This window comes from Sycon ciliatum, chromosome 4, assembly GCF_964019385.1.
Source record: "Sycon ciliatum chromosome 4, ocSycCili1.1, whole genome shotgun sequence".
Lineage (NCBI taxonomy): Eukaryota > Metazoa > Porifera > Calcarea > Leucosolenida > Sycettidae > Sycon > Sycon ciliatum.
This window is the reverse complement of record NC_088646.1, coordinates 10,437,112-10,453,927: the sequence shown is the minus strand read 5'-3', so window position 1 is coordinate 10,453,927 and position 16,816 is coordinate 10,437,112.

The window sequence follows — 16,816 nt, the reverse complement described above, 5'->3', positions numbered from 1 at the left end:
TTCTGATGTATGACTAGCCGGGCTAGCCGCGAAAACGGTTTCAGGGATTAGTTTTCTGGTGTAGGACCATCCGCGAAAACGGTTCCAGGCTACTGCGACCACTGTCTACTGTGGAACCGTTTTCGCGGACTGCAGCAACTGGGATCATCCGCGAAAACGGTTCCAGACTCCAGTCTGTACAGCCTTGACTGCTCCAGTAGATCTACTGTACTGAGAAACTATTCGAAGACTTTTGTGACTGTTGCTTTCCATTGCCTTTGTAGAGAATCACTCGCGATGGCCGAGGTATTTATGAGAGTTTGTGACTGTTGCTTTCCATTGCCTTTGTAGAGAATCTCTCGCCGAGATAATTAATAAATGAGAGTTTGTGAGAATTCTTATTTTATGGCTTTCCTCTCAGACCTTACAATTTTTCAGTAGCTGTACTGCTGGCACTTGGCTTGGAGACATTTAGCAGGATTTGTGAGAACCTATACAGCTGGTACTTCAGTACATGGCTACCTGAACATTGATGGACATCTCGATTTGGTTTGTAGATGCAAATCATCGACAACGTTCGTATCGCTTATACAATAGAGAGTCGATACAGATGGCCGAGACATTTAGCATAATTTGTGAGATATTAACCTGTACAACTAGTACTTCAGTACATGGCTAGCTGAAGTATGGAGATTATGGAGATCTGGATTTGATTTCTGGATGTGAATCACCGTCAGCACTTATCAAGCCATCCATGCAGTACACCTACGTGAAGAACTCCTCAAGTCATGCATCTTGTACGCCTACGTGAAGAACTTAGTGGAGCTGGTGGAGCTGCACCATACTCTAACATCTTGGCTGTGTCTGTGTCTGGCCAGAAAGCTAGAGATTGCCTGGGAACCGCTCCCTCTACAAGAGGTCAGAGCTGGTGTCCAAGTGTCGTCATGAGAACAAGCTCTACCTTCGTAACTTTGTCGGCAACACATGCATAGCTTTGTAATCACGCTACCTGCTTTGTGTGTGGGTGAGGGTGTGTGTCTGCGGCTGTGACTTTCGCTGTCCGAATGACTTATCCCGACACAAGAATTACTGTGTGGAGAGGAGTATGTGGGAGAGACGGAGTGTGTCAGGGAGCGAGTCCAGGAACATTACCGAGAAGCGAGAGCCTGTGCACCGCAGAAGCCCTGGGGAGAGCACTGCGCATTGCACCAACCACTACAACATCCATCCACAGCGCCATTCATTCCCTTCACATCACCATCCATACTCACCATCCATACTCGCAACGGAAGTGCCATACGTGAACCGCCGGATAAGGGAGGCAATCCACATCTCCAGACACCATCCTAAGGTGAACCGTGATTGTGGCTGGGTGTTGCTTGACAATTGACAATGTGAAAAATTGGATGATGATCATTGTTTCTGTTGCCACTGTCCTGTCCTGTTGTCATGTGTGCTTGTTCACGCCATTGTTATAATATACCGGTAGTTCAGCACAATGTTGTAGTGTAAGTGCAGTTTGGCGACGGAATCTCATCTCCTTTTCTTTTGTCATAGTCCCACCACTATTCACACCTTGTTTTCAAGCACATTGGTATTTTTTGTGTGGGTCTTTAGTTACACGTGTTTGGGTGTGATTTGGAGTGTGAGTGAGTGTTGGTGCGAGTGTGAGTGGGTGTCTCAGTGTTTTGGCATGTGCATGGGTATGTGTGTGTGTGCCTGCGCCGAAAGGATGGTGCAATTTTATCACGGTGTAGTTTCGTTCCACTTTGTGTTGCCTGTTATAGGTCCACCTCACTTGTTTTTTCTCCTCAATCCTGATGATGGCTCCTGGCCGAAAATTTGATTGAGAATTACATGTATTGTAATGCTTGCTAATAGCTACTACAGTAGTAGTTGTTATTAGCTCTATACAATGTGATGAATCTGGAAAGGCGGTTTGTCTTCCATTGATTATTGGACTAAATTGGCCTAATGTGAACGTACATGTATACCACCCAATGAACACCCAACCGGGGATGTTCACACCCACTGGGTTATGGACACCTGTACAACGTGCATACTTTAGTGTCTTGTATTTAAAAAGCCTGTCTTGTATAGTCCATAGAAGCCTGGTTTTCATGCTGACATACAAATAAATACCTGGTTGAAGTATAAGCCTGATACACAATACACGACATTACGGTACATGCATACACCCTTCTGTAAAATGTACATGCATCCACACCAGATATACATGACTATGCATGTAACAACGCCATTCAAACGTGTAGAAGTAGAAAACCGTACTTTACCAATAAAGAAAGACACCAGTTTAAACAAAGAATACAAATATTATAGTGGATAGTTGCTGCATATTAAACTCGTTCTCATGTATTTCTTCTCTTTTTTACATTTATAACTGGCTCAGTATCCGAGTTTAAATATAAAGGAAATGTACAATAATTGCTCGGATACAAATGTAAAATAGAAGAAAAACACTATGGAACGAGTGATGAAGCAACTATCCATGGCTGTAACAAGATAATAAGCAGTCAGAAAGTGCGCTAACAGGGCACAAAACTGAATGTCTCAGTAGCCTGTCAGTTGTGTGCCCTGTTATCGCACTTTCTGCCTATTATCTTTTAACAGTCGTGGATAATTGCTTCATAACTCGTTCCCTAGTGTTTTTCTTCTATTTTACATAGAATAATTGCAACAATGTGTCCAGAACAGAGAATGTGTCGAAAATGAAGGAGTCATAAAGGATCAAATCTGCTCTTTCAGAGTTAAAATAAAGTTACAGTCAGAAGACAGAGAAGCACATCATACACATACCTATTAAATAAATAAAATTAATAAATAAATTCGACGGGTTCGCGTACCGGGCAGGTCAAGAACAAGGAGTCGTACAACTCCCTGGTCAAGAACCACCTTTCCGCTTCCGTGGGACGCCACCACCCCATGATCAGGCGTCAGATGCGGCTCCTAAACGGTGGGGAGGATAGATCAGATCCACCAACCAGAGGCCAAAGGCCTCAATCCCATACACATACCTAAGAATCATATAACTACAATATGAACAAAGCAAATGCTAGGTCCTAAATACACATCACTGTCTGAAAGTGAAAGCCTAAGAAAGTGGTGGGATTTAGCCCAATGTAACACACGATAGATGCATTCAAGACTTCTATGGCGTGCTACAATGGTTACCAGGTACAACCACGAGGAGGTACCCACCAATTGTACCCATTTTTTTGGCGCCAGTTACCATGCAATCCACATCGGAGGAAGGACAAGTAGGCTAAAAGAAAACACAAACAAACAAACTACTTTTTGGGCATGCTACAAAGATTAGGGTGAAAGCTCACGACGCACTCATGAAAAGTGCATAAAATACGCACTGGGCAAGGTCAACTTACATCAGCTTCTTCCGCTCCTTGCTGAACGGAGTCTGCCGAAACTACCACACCATCCACATCGGAGGAAGGACAAGTCGGCTAAAGGGAAACACAAACAACAAACTACTTTTGGGCATGCTACAAAGACTACTGTAAAAGCCATTATTCTAACGAGGCGCATATATAACGATGTCCCAAAAAATTACTGGTTTACGTGTACCAAGGTAACGATTCTCACTTATTCTCAACGCTCAATAGGACAGTATATTATGTATCGATTTCTATTTTAACGACAGATTTCTCCTCGTTAGAGTTATTATTAATATTATTATTACTGTGGAAGAGAAAAAGACATATGGATACGAGTTAAGAGTAACTCTCCATCACTGTAACATGATACTATATACAGTCAGAAAGTCTTAACTCGTCTTAACTCGTATCCATATGTCTTTTTCTCTTCCACATTTATTTATGGCTCAACATCCGAGTTTCAAATTATTATTACTACGAAATAGTGGTTGCGACTTCGGCGATGATTTGTAAGAAAGGGTTTGCTCCCCACACTGGAGCTCGCGCTATTCCGCCGACTTTACTTGACACTTGACTGACTCACGACTGCCATCCAGAGCACACGAGAAGTCCATCGAACCTTCGACTCGGCAAACCTGCAAGAAAGCACCACTCCCTGCTCAATACACAGTGTTTCGGGGAATTCACCCCTCATCAGTTGAGCTTGAGTAGGCTGAGGAAGATTGTGCATGAAGAGCACCACTTATATAGTGCTCTCCAGGCACAAACATCACCAGGGATACAAACTTACAGAGACGCTCCGTTTCCAGCGCCACAAACACCTCGTGAACACCAGATAGCAGCGTGAGTCAGTGTCGCTCCTGGACGGTGAGAACGGATGGACTTCTCGTGTGCTCTGGATGGCAGTCGTGAGTCAGTCAAGTGTCAAGTAAAGTCGGCGGAATAGCGCGAGCTCCAGTGTGGGGAGCAAACCCTTTCTTACAAATTATTATTATTGCAAATAACGCTGAGTGAGTATACTGTACTGTAATAATGATACATGTATACAGTCATGACATTGTACACTCATAGTTGAAGTAGACTTACTGCGTGTTAAAAGCCGCGGACATACATGATTGTACATGACTGTAATACGAGCAAATACATGTATGCACCACTATTCTACTAATAAACTACAGTAAAACCTGTAACTAACGACCACCCCTTGGTGCCCGGAAAAGTGGTCGTTAGTGGCAGGTGGTCTTTAGTTAGAGGTTTGCACCGCGCGACCATATATGGATCCCATTATATGATATGTATGTCAAAATGCAGATAATACAATCCCCCACCACTTGCGCACTGACATTCTTCTTTCAGATCATACAACACTTGGAGAGAGAGAAAATCAAGTTTTTTATACACCGGAAGCGATACGACCTTTTGACACGTATGTCGACTCACCGGGTTTCCAGAGCAGCACTGGCCTGGCCAGGCAGTGCACTAGTCACTACCGACTCCATCCTCATCTGTGTGCGACTACACTGGCAACTGGTATCAGTGTGTTGATCTACACTACAGTGGAAACTCAGTCGCTCCGACTTGGATGTAGTGTAGCGTAAACTATTAGTGAGTAGTGTGTACCAGTACGTGATGCGGCGATGTTGCGAGTTTTCGCACCTTTCACTGTAGACTATTATCCGCCATCGTATCCTGGCCTGTGTTCCGTACAGGTGAGTACATAATACCGTAGCATGCTAGCTAGCCAGCACAGACTGTCAGTGTGACCTGGTGTAGTGGTGAGTCTGGTGACTGATCTGTGTGATTGCACTTCGACAGAGAGCCGCTCAGTCTTAGTTTCTCCTTCGAGTAGTAACATCGATCAAAGAGCGCTTTGGATGCGCTCTCCAAGACGTTTCCTATCATGTTTGTTCTTGACAGCACTTGAAATTATGACAGGTGTAGTGCAATCCACACTGATTCCACAGTAAAAATGAGACTGCGCTCATTTGTCCAGCTGTAGTATCGAAACGACCATGGAAAATCATCAAAATTTCGAGAAGGAGCTTCAAGCAATGCTTGATTTGCTACATCGCGGTCGCTAGTTACGGGTCAAAATTCGACATTGGGACAAGAAAAGGCGGTCGCTGGTCGCGTTCAGCAGGTAGTCGCTAGTCACAGTGCATTTTGAATGTGAGACCGTCCGTGCCTGACAAAGTGGTCGGTAGTACCAGGCCGGTCGCTAGTCACGGTGGTCGTTAGTTACAGGTTTTACTGTACAGCCGAAAACTACGAAGTCGAAAGCTACACAACAAGTGGAACGCATTGGGCACATACAGATAATTTGCAAAAAAAGGTCAGATAGAGAACAGTACTTGCGTGACATAACGGCAGAACGAACAAGGCAGACTCAAAACACTCCAACACTCTGCAGCAAGATAACACTGGCAAACCGTGATCCAGTTCACACAGCGCTGGACAAACTTTGCTACTGTCAATGTATCCATAGTGACCTCCTGAAAATGCCAGGAAATGTTAAATTTTGAATTTTCCTTTGTTCAAGCACTGCACTTGCAGGCAAATGAAACGTCATCAAAAAGTGTGGAGCACGACCGCGGTACCGCGAATGGCGAGTGTCAGTGGAACCGCGCTGCTCCGCTGCATGTACCGCGGAGCCGCAGTGGAACCCGGGCCTATAGTCTGTTTCAAAAAGATTTACAATCAGGTTTGGGTCTTAAAAAGTATGAAGATAAGGGAAATTTGGACAACAAAGTACATAGAATGGCTTGTTAGGACACGGCAAATTGTTCTGTGAAGGTTTCGGAACAATTAGACCAACCGTTAAGGAGTTAGAATTTCGGCCAGGTTTCCGGCCTTTTCCCATGGTTTACAATTTGCCCAGGAAGCCAGTATCGATTTTTTATCAAAACCCACGATTTATCCTTTCCTTTTTCGCCTTGTGGTTATGAATGCTGTCTGCTGACCATGAAGTTGTGAGTTCAAATCCCAACCTATCCTCAAGTCAAACTTTTTTCATTGTTTGGTGATCAAGCTGGTACAAGACAAAGAAGATGGCTGCACCAAACGACTTGTTGTTGGAGGTCGCGCTTCCTGCCGAACTGACTGACACTTGACTGGCTCACGCCATGTGAACACACCCACAACACTGAAATGGTGTGAGTGAATATGGAAGTCATCGCGCTGTAGCTTTTTGAGATTTATTTTTAGTATTTCAAGATCGCCAATTTATTTGAATTTAGCAGTCAACGCCGTCTTCTATCAGCGTTCACAAGCGTCTGTTTTTCTCAAAATGTCGTCGAAGTCACACGGATAGCTTTGCCAAGTCATGGCCTTGGGAATGAGTCCGTGTCGATGTCGTTTTCGTCACACGGTGAGTAAATTGCATCGCAGCTCAAAGAAACTATTTTGGTCACAAAACGGATTGGGACACATGCCGCTCGTCAACATTTACAACACTTTCGTTTCGACATGTCCTCTCTGACTCCATTATCGATACGAGGAAGAACTCGTTTGTTGTAAACCAGACGTAGTCTACGTCCATGACTGTGTCAACGTGAGTGAGTTGTCATTTTTCCTGCTTTCGCGCGGAATATTTCTTCGAGTTCACAGTGAGTTTTTCCAGGCAGCGCTCGAGTGCTCATACGGTAAGACGCCAAACTCCGCGGGCGATCGCCAGGGGTTGTAAATCTTTTTGAAACGGACTGTAGGCTGTGTTAACATGAGAATTTTCAACCCGGGTTGAAAGTCTGTACGGTCATGTATGGTGGAAAATTAGGTGCGTGCTTGCATGTATATGAAGTGAGTTAATCCGGGTCAATTACTGTACTGATATGCCAACAGAAACCTTGTCAGTTGTGGTCAGTTTTGTGTGTGGGCCTTCATGAAGACGGTTGAAAGTACAGTCCACTTCGCTAATAACGACTGCGGATATAACGACAATTCGCGAATAACGACAGAATTTCCATGCCCAGAGAAAAGTCCCATCCAACTGTAATACATAGAATGCGACTTCGGGTATAACGACACTTCGCGAATAAGGACACTTTCATCATGCCCCGCCGAGTGTCGTTATAAGCGAAGTTGACTGTAATAATAATTAAATGTGGTGCACTAACTCCCTTACTTACACCACACACTACCATCCTCTCGACTTTCACTGATTTGAGACTGAAAATAAATAAATCCAAGTAATAATAGTTACTCACCTCTCACAGACCTTCCTCCTCTCTTATCACGGCCAAGGTGACCAGACATATCATGCGAGTGGCATGGATGCAAGATCTCCTTTTGTTGGCCGTCGTCTGTGATCCATTGTGGTAGGCCTTCATCTGTTTGGCGAAAAAGGACCCCACGATCCAAGACGAAGTTGACTGCAAAGCGTTTTATTGCTCTACGCCTCTTCGCGTCCGCAGGAAACGAGGCAGGCGTTTGCAGGCAACGCTTGCAAGACTTCGTCGTAACACGCCCGATTAGTATTACCACCAAGAGAAGACATCTTCAGGACGTTTTGAAGAAAAAAATCGAAAGCACAACTCATGATTGGGAACTGATTTCGCGGATGCATGTCGATCCGCGAAAACGGTCCATAGATGCAGGAAATGTGTGGAACCGTTTTCGCGGAGGAACCGTTTTCGCGGCTAGCTGGAACCGTTTTCGCGGTGAGACCCCATCCGCGAAAACGGTTCCAAGAGGGCCATAGATGCAGGAAATGTGTGGAAGAACCGTTTTCGCGGAGGAACTGTTTTCGCGGCTAGGGTGGAACCGTTTTCGCTAGCGAAAACGGTTCCAGGGGGTAACCGGTGTATGCCTGGAACCATTTTCGCGGAGGAACCGTTTTCGCGTTTACACCGGCGACAAAGTTTTGCTGATTTGGGTACGCCACCATGATATTCGCGCGGTTTGACTTGCTCGGCTGTACGTCATGCCGGGAGCAGTAGGCAATTTTATACGTCGGATGACTTCCCCTACCCATGCTGGTCGTGGGAGGGACCAGTCATCCGCAAGTAGTGTATCTAGCAATGATAACATCGTGGATCCTACCCAGAGTAGCCCAAGTCCGAGGCCGGCCCGAAAAGCCGGTCACAAGGCCAAGCCCTGCAGTCCTGCAGAGAGTCTCCTGGGCAAGGACAATGAATCTACGCGGAGAGCAGGTCCAGGAGCGAGCAAACGACTACACGACGAGCGTCACGTAAGTGATAGCATTGACGACAGCTCATTGCCTGTGTCGCGTGTGCTGCAGCTTCTCGACTCGTTCAGAGAGGAATTTCGGGGGGATATGAGAACTGCACTTGCAGATCTCCTAGCTCCTCTCGAAAACCGCATGACGAAGCTAGAGAGACAGATATTGCAACTGCAAAAACAGAGTGAGAAGCTGCAGACTGATGTCAACAAATGCAAGGCTGCAGGTGATAAAGCCAATTCTGATGTCGACAATGGCGGGAAATCCGCCATTGTTGTCGACCTTCGGCGCCAGGTTGACGGCCTCTCTGCCAAACTTAGTGACGTGGTAGATAATTTGCCAAATAAGGTTGACCTCGCTACATTGGTTCAGGAAACGACCTCTTCGCGCACACAGCAAGTTCATGTCATGCGTGACGTCATGGCAGAGGAGGTGGCGAAGCGGGACCGCAGCAACAACGCGGTTCTCCGTGGCCTAGTGGAGGCTGACGGGGAACAACTCCAGTCCATTGTACAGGGTCTCGTTCCAGGTCTCGATGCTGGTGATGTCCTCAGCGCAGAGCGCATTACCCCAAAGAAGCGGGGTGAGGCAACTGGGAACGCCCGTGCTGGCCCAAGACTGGTAAAAGTCAAGCTCACAGAGAAGGGAAAGCGAGTGTTAATGAATGGAAAACGTGCTGCTAAATATGGCGCACGTGATGTTTTTGTCAACCACGATCTGACACCACAAGAGCAGGCCGGACGTCGTGAGTTGATTCCAAAGTTTAAGGCCCTCCGAGAGAAGAATTTCCCCTGCACCCTACCTCGGGACGTGATCCTGAGTAAAGGCCGTCCTATGAGCACGGATGAAATTGCTCGCATTCTGCAATAGGATGCACGTGGGAACCCTTCTGTTGATGTCACATGTCCTAGTCCTATACAAGATTCCGAATTGAATATTGCTCATATCAACATTTCTAGTATACGAAACAAAGTGCATGATGTTCACAAAATATTACATGACCATAACATACACGTTCTATCCGTCAATGAGACATGGCTAGATGACTCCGTCACTGACGCAGCCATCCACATTCCACAGTACTCCGTCTTTCGCAATGACCGTAATCGGCATGGCGGTGGTGTTGCACTCTACATCCAAAGTCACTTGGACGCAAGATTAATTCAACTCCCATCGTCAATTACCACGGCATTAGTACGTCCTGAGGTGCTCTTCGCTGAAATCAATGTGCCACATGCAAAACGAGACCAACTGATCACTGTTGGTACCGCTTACAGACCACCAGGACAGCCTGTCGCATTTTGGGAGGCCTTCTCCTCCGCTGTAGACCACGTTATAGCGCGGAATGACAAGACCATCATTCTAGGAGATTTTAATGTTGATGTCCTAAAGAAGACATCACCACAATACGGACACCTACGTCAACACTGCCAAGAATTTTGTCTGCGGAATGTCGTGACTCAACCGACCAGGCTGCCCTCGGGTACCTGTCTCGATATAGCGCTATGCTCTGACGACCTCAAAACTTCCGCATGTCATGCCATTGCCCTGCACGGCATTACTGACCATCAGCTGGTCTTAGTAAAGACTGTCTTGCCTATGACTAAACCTACGCGAGTTGTGCGGCAGTTACGGAAGCCGCCATTGTGGAAACTGCCTGCAGACGAATGCACCGATTCCATGCTTGATGCACTCACTGATTCCGCCTTCCGCAGAGTACCCCCAGATGGCTCACCAGACGTTAACACAATGGCAACTAGCTTCTCTATTCTATGCAAAAGAGTTCTGAACGAAAAGTCGCCTGTGAAACAAATTACCATCAGTGCTAGGGCTAAGCCTAAACCACAGCCTTGGGTAAGCGATCAACTCCGAAGGTTGTTAGAAAGGCGCAAGCACCTCCACGCGAGGGTTTTGAAACATCCCGGAAATGAATCTGTGAAACAACAGTACAGGGCAACAAGGAGGGAAGGCACACTGTTAAATAGAAAGCTGAGACGAGAGTATTACAACAGGGAGTTTCGAGATGTGAAGAATAAGCCAAGGCAACAGTGGGCGCTTCTAAACTCGCTCACAGGGCGCAACTTTGTCCGTGAACAACCAAAAGCTACGTTAGGCGATCTGAGTGCCACATTTGCGTCCATTGTCACTGATCCTAATCCTTGCCCACCCTTGAGCAACCTAATACCTGACATCTCGACAACAGCTGACGCAGACGCCCCATCTTTTAAAGAATTTCGTGCCGTTTCAGCTCTGGAGATAAGCGACCTGTTGAAGCATTTGAACTGTGCCAAGGCAGCTGGATCGGATGACATTCCTCCTCTGCTCCTACGCCTCTGTGAGCCTGCCGCTGCAGGTCCCATAGCGCAGATCATAAACGAGTCCTTGAGTACTGGAATGGTGCCAGACGTCTACAAATTGGCTACAGTGTGTCCTGTCCACAAGTCAGGGGACAAATCTGAAGCGTCGAATTATCGCCCCGTTTCACTTTTGCCGATTGTTTCTAAGATCCTTGAGAAGGTAGTACATCGGCAAATGATTAGGTTCCTTCAAGATCACGCTGAGCTTCGTATTCTCCCAGACGAGCAATTCGCCTACCGCAGAGGGCACTCCTGTGAGGATGCGTTAACTCTCGCAGTAAACCGCTGGATGATGAGTGTGGACAAGGGCGAGTATTGCGGGGTTGTACTCGTGGACATGAGCAAGGCCTTCGATCGGGTACGCCATGAACTACTACTTAACGAGCTTCAAGCTATTGGCATAAGCGGAGTAGCACTACAGTGGTTCTCCAGCTATCTCCAGGGTCGACGACAACAGGTGAAAATTGGAAATAACAGAGGAGACGAGACACATTGTACACGAGGCGTTCCGCAAGGGTCGGTGCTAGGGCCTCTGTTATTCTCTTTGTACGTGCGACATGTCCCTGGAGTACTTCGCCACGCAGAGTCCCAACAGTATGCTGACGATATCGCCTTTTATATACACTGTCAGTCTACTGGAGAACTTCAGCACAAGTTGACAAGTGAGTTGAACAGACTAAATACGTACCTTGGAAGCATTGGTCTCATCTTGAATGCCCAGAAAACGAAGTTCATGGTGCTTCGGAAGAAGGCTCTGCCTCTTCCGCCGGATCTTACCATTGCATGCGGTGGTGTCGATATTCGACCTTCTGCCACAGCGCGTTATCTTGGCCTCATTATTGACCAACACCTCACCTTTGAGGATCAAGTCAACCATGTGTGTACATCTGTTTATAAGAAGATAGGAGCATTCCGCCGCTGCCGCCGTACAGTAGATCACACAACTAAGCGAATATTTTATTTATCCCTCATCCAATCCACTATTGAATACGCCAGCAACTCGTATGCTCACTGTCTTACACCATCTTTATACTCTCGCCTTGTTACTTTAAGTCATATCAGCATGAAACAGGTTTTTGGTCTCCCTCGCCGTACCCCGACTGTCTTTGTTTTGCGGCACGCTAAGTTATACTCCCTCGAATCTCGTCTCAACTTGAGGCTTTTTATTTTTGTTTTCCGCTGTATTCATCAGCTTACAAGTCCTCTTCTTTCCTCAATGTTCACCCTCCAGTCGGCTGCTACTTGCACCGAGAGGCGCACTAGAGGGCAATCATTCTCTTCACTTTCTTTGCCCGCTGCTACCACTAGATATGGCATGTTCTCCATTTCTTTCCTTGGCGCTGATAGGTGGAATTCTCTGCCTGTCTCGTGTCGTCAGGTTGAGCATCTATCCGTTTTTGTTTCGCTCTGTAAAGAGCACTTAGGGTTCCCTGTAACAAGACGGCAACGTCTGTAGGGCCTTCCCTATCAAAATAATAAATTCTACTACTACTACTACTACCGTCCAGAAACGTTGAACCTGGTCTTCTGCAGCATCTCGCAGTCCTGCGAGGCACACTGAATACGCCTGTCATGTATTCTAAAAATAAAAATCACGAAGTAGTGGACTCTACAGTGATGAGTCTATCCTGTATGCTGCAAAAGACGCAGGAAATGTGACTGGTGTCTCTACACTGGACGCCAACACCCCAGTCTTCTCCTGCAGGATCTGTTTGACATTTACATTATGCAGTGCACTACAGTAGTGGGTCGACATGACATGTTTGTCCCATCGAGGGACGAAAATCCACAAAATCCCGTCGACTTTTACAGCATTGGACGAGTATCGCCGACAGTACAGTTCGCGTTTTTTTCGCTCCTTCCTGAACCCGTCTTGCGACTATGTTTGCACGGTAGACGTTCGGACTTTCGCATCACTACAAAGTACAAGGGCGTCGGAACCGCACCGGCCGGGGCGGCCATGGCCGCCCCACTTTTTCGGCCGTTTTTTAATTTTTTATTTATTTTTTTTTTTTTTTAGCACACTGCAACAAAGCGCGATGATCTCAGCGCAAACGTGGCAAATCCTTGTCCCCAATCGCGGTTTGTTGCAGAATCAAAAGTCCATGTACATATTTACACTGAAATGGCACCAAATGCCTGGGAATGCTTGCAATTGGCTTCAATTTTTGAATTTTTTTCCCGGGGGAGGGTAATGTTTGTCCCCGATCGTAGCATCTTCTTGGTTTTTTGCAGAATCAAAAAGTCTTTCATTGTAGTTACCGTACACTGAAATGGCACCAAATGCCCGGAAATGCTTGCAATTGGCTTTAATTTTTGAAATTTTTTCCCGGGGGACGACCCCCGGACCCCCCTTCCATGGCCGCCCCACTTCCAAAGTCGTTCCGACGCGCCTGCACTATGCTCCAAGGGAGCAGCTCCGCAACTGGTGGGAGCCAGTGTTGCCAGTGTAGTGGCAGCTCCAAGTGTGGAGCCAATTGTAAATGCCGAGAATCCAACAGAGCTTGTGAAAACTGCACGCCGGGGAGGAAGGAAAGGTGTCGAAATTCGCCAACGGTCACCAGGACCGGTACAACTGCACATCCCGTAGAGGTTCAAACCGTTCGGCACATGCTTGCTTCAGAATGCTCGCCCACAGAGGACACAGCCTGTAGAACTACTACCGGTATCACAGTCGACAACGCCAACGATTCTGTGTCGGAGTCTCAGCAGTTGGCGTGGGACGTTCTGGACCAGCAACTCGATGGGAACGCGCAGGTTCCGGGCTCAACCAGTCCGTCTACACGCACCGCAACTGACATGCCACCGTCCAGTATGCAGTACCATTGGTAGGTCCACGTCTGGTCAGCTGCTGGCGTACCTCGATCAAAGTCAGGATGACCTACCAGTACCAGGCCCACATGAACCCGACTGCCCACAACCAGGGAGGCCTGCGACATTTGACTTGCCTGTGTACACCGAGACAGCACGGATCAACTTTGTTCTGGGCACCATGACTGCAGAAGAATGTGCCAATGCCATCAACAGAACATACGACGAAGCTGTGCATTTTCGGCCGAATGCCTTCGATGTCCCCAGTGGCGGTGTGGGCAAAGATTTTGTGAACCAGCTCAGCCAGTATCTGCTGGTATTTGGCAATGCCGGTCCCTTTGAAGGCCAGGCTCTGAAAGTTGCCATGGTGTTCCAGCTGCTACTCATCCAGAAGCCGTTTCAAGCTGCCACCTCCTCGCATGCCAAGTGTCTAAAGCGTCGTCTGGAGCTGTGGAGAGCAGGGGCGCTTTCAGACCTCCTGCATGAATGTCGCACCATACATAACCAGCTGGAAAAGCAACAGGCGCAACGGGACAGGATCACCACCGATAATGCCAGACGGTTTGCTTCGCTTGTGACCGACGGCAAACTGGGTGCAGCACTGCAATATCTGGATGATGACACCTCGGGAGGCATACTTGACCTGAATGACAGGATTGGCGACAGGCCAGTCAGAGATATCCTAGTGGAAAAGCATCCCCTTGTCGAACCAACCCAACCGGCCGCCGTGCTTCCCGGCACACCTCCAGCACCACCACACCCCGTACGGTTCGAAGCACTCACTCGAGATGTTGTTCGCCGGGCTGCACTCAGCACCCATGGCGCAGCAGGCCCTTCTGGAGTGGATGCCGACACATGGAGACGAATGTGCACCGAATTTGGTGTTGCGTCAGACGACCTTTGTGATGCGGTGGCCTCATGTGCAAGGCACTTGGCGACATCCATGGCAGACCCCTGGTCACTGCAAGCCTACACGTCATGTCGCCTATTCCTATTGGACAAAAAACCGGGTGTCAGGCCCATCGGCATAGGGGAGGTTTTAAGGCGGATTGTGGGCAAAGCCATCCTCAGCCTTCTGCGAGACGACATCCTGGAAGCAGCCGGCAGCCTACAGCTTTGTGCCGGTCACGAGTGTGGAGTAGAAGCCGCTATTCATGCCATGAGAGAAGTTTTCGCAGATGACGAAACGGAAGGCCTCCTTCTAGCAGACGCCTCAAACGCGTTCAATTGCTTGAATCGTGCTGTATATCTGCAGAACCTCCAACATCTTTGTCCAGCCATGTCACCAGTTGTCATCAACACTTACAGGCAACCCGCACAGCTCTTTGTCGGTGGAGAAGTCATCCTCTCTTCCGAAGGTACCACGCAGGGGGACCCGATTGCAATGCCTCTCTATGCTCTCGGTGTTCTTCCTTTGCTGCAGTCAGTCTCTACTGCAAATACTGTGCAAGCCTGGTTTGCTGATGACTCAGGAGCAGGTGGCAAGCTCACGGATGCCTTTGCGTGCATGGTGGCATAGCCTAACAGAGCAAGGTCCTGCCTACGGCTATCATCTCAACCCGTCCAAGTCGGTTCTCCTGGTTAAACCGGAGCATTATGACCGAGCAGTGGAGATGTTCGCCGACACTGGAGTTGACATCCGCGTCGATGGTTGCCGGTACCTGGGTTCGGCTATTGGTACGCCTGCGTTCCTGGATAGCTTTGTTGAGCAGAAGGCAACAAGATGGCTCAACCTCGTGGAGAAGTTGTCCTCGTATGCGGAAACGCAACCACAAGCTGCATACGCTGCACTCACCCAAGGCCTGCAGAATAAGTGGTCTTTCCTCTGCCGCACCACACCAACAGCTGCAGCTGCTCTGACGCCTGTGGAGAAGCTGCTAATGAAGAGGCTCATCCCCGCTCTTACCGGCCATATTGTCAACTCGGAGGAAAGGTCAATTCTTGAGCTTCCATGTCGTCACGGAGGGCTCGGGCTGGGCAATCCTGTGGATCTCGCATCCCAGTATGATGCATCGCGAAGGGTGACTGAGTCCTTGCAGACCAACATCAAGCTGCAGACTATGGCGCTCGGCTCTGCAACCAGTCTCGTTCGTACTGCCAAGGCGGAGGTGAGGATAACAACACGGAATGCTGTCAAAGCCCAAGCCCTGCTGCTCCGCTCCAGTGTGCCGGAGGCCAAGCAGCGTGTAATCGACCTGGCTGCGGAGAAGGGCTCTTCCAGTTGGCTGACCTGCAGGCCCTTGAAGCGCCATGGATTTGCCCTCTCCAAAGCGGAGTTTCGCGATGGAGTGCACCTAAGGTACAACTGGCAACCACAGCGCATGCCATCAGGGTGCGTTTGTGGAAGCCAGTTTACTGTGGCCCATGCCCTCTCGTGCCCCACCGGCGGTTACCCTACCATCAGGCATAACGAGATCCGCGATGTGACCGCTGGTTTCTTGAAGCGTGTTGCCACCAACGTATCTGTAGAGCCTCATCATTGTCTGGAGCCCCTGAGTGGGGAGCAGCTGCGCTATCGCACCGCCATCCGCGACGACCAGGCTCGCTTGGACGTAGCAGCAAATGGAGTGTGGGGAGGGCGGTTCGAACGCACCTTCTTCGACGTCCGGGTGTTCAACCCTTTTGCGTCTTCGAACCAGTCCTCCTCCATTTCTGCCACCTACGTTCGCCATGAGAAAGCGAAGAAGAGATCGTATGAACTTGAAGAGAGGCTGCGGGAGCCTGCTTCACGTTTGTCCCGTTGGTCTCAGTTTTCGACAACCGGTGGCATGGGCAAGCAATCTGCCTCGCTTTACAAGCGAATTGCATCTCTCATTGCTGAGAAAAGCAGCGAACCGTATTCGGTTGTTATGTCATTCATCCGCTGCCGCCTTAGCTTTGCGTTGCTCAGAGCGAGTGTCATGTGCCTGCGTGGTAGCCGCTCTGTTTCAAGTCGCTGTACATGCACCTGTCTCTTCTTCTGCCTCCCTAATTGCTGCCGAAGCTGGCACTGACTTCCCGTCATTAATTTTATAGTCTTAAGTTCTTTAATAATTATTATTATTTGCCATGGCGACCCCCGTAAGCCCAAAATGCTGGTTGGG